The 943-nt window shown below is 61.2% G+C and overlaps 1 non-coding gene across 1 annotated transcript in view; it reads left to right on the top strand.

Moving 5' to 3' along the window:
• Positions 1-943, top strand: part of LOC145276325 (small subunit ribosomal RNA) — a 2369-nt gene continuing 1426 nt past the window's right edge. The window contains exon 1 of the ribosomal RNA XR_013867937.1: positions 1-943. This exon is cut by the window's right edge and continues 1426 nt beyond it. This is a non-coding gene — a ribosomal RNA (small subunit ribosomal RNA).

Consider the following 943-nt stretch of genomic DNA (forward strand, 5'->3'; position numbering starts at 1 on the left):
TACCTGGTTGATCCTGCCAGTAGTCATATGCTTGTCTCAAAGCTTAAGCCATGCAAGTGTAAGTTCACGCCACGCATTAGAACGGGCGAAACCGCGAATGGCTCAGGAACCGGACCTAATCCTCGGGACCGTATTCCTCCTCGGAGGCGATGGATAACTGTGGCAATTCTAGAGCTAATACATGTGACACAGGCCGCGATCGGTCGGCGCGCCGTCGTCGCCACGCCTCGCGCGCTGGCACCCGCGTCGGCCGTTCCGGGTCGCGGCGCTACATATTAGACTGAGACCGATGCGCGTCATTCCGTCCTCCCGTCGTCGGCGTTCCCGCTCGCGGGTCCGTTCGGTGGCGGGGCTCATAGGGCGGCGCGCTCCGCTTTGGTGACTCTGGATAACTCACTGGTCGATCGCACGAGCTTTCACGCCCGGCGACGGGTCTCTCGAGGGTCCGCCCTATCAACTGTCGACGGTCGGTTAAGTGCCTACCGTGGTTACTACGGGTAACGGGGAATCGGGGTTCGATTCCGGAGAGGGAGCATGCGAAACGGCTACCACATCCAAGGAAGGCAGCAGGCGCGCAAATTACCCACTCCCGGCACGGGGAGGTAGTGACGAAAAATAACGACGCGGGACTCTGTCGAGGCCCCGCGATCGGAATGAGTACACTTCAAATCCGTTAACGAGGACCAACCGGAGGGCAAGTCTGGTGCCAGCAGCCGCGGTAATTCCAGCTCCGGTAGCGTATATTAAAGTTGTTGCGGTTAAAAAGCTCGTAGTCCGAACTCGGGTTCGTGGTCGCGCAAGCGGCCCCGGGGCGGCGGCGCCATCGTCCGTCGTTGACTTTGGTCGTCCGTTCGCATTCCCGGCCCTTCCGCCGGTGTCAACCGCTAGCATACCCGCCACGCGGTCCTGCCGGCGAGGTGGACGAGGAGGTCGTGATCGGGAT

Source organism: Euprymna scolopes, unplaced genomic scaffold, assembly GCF_053919585.1.
Source record: "Euprymna scolopes isolate OS-2025 unplaced genomic scaffold, ASM5391958v1 sca840, whole genome shotgun sequence".
NCBI lineage: Eukaryota > Metazoa > Mollusca > Cephalopoda > Sepiida > Sepiolidae > Euprymna > Euprymna scolopes.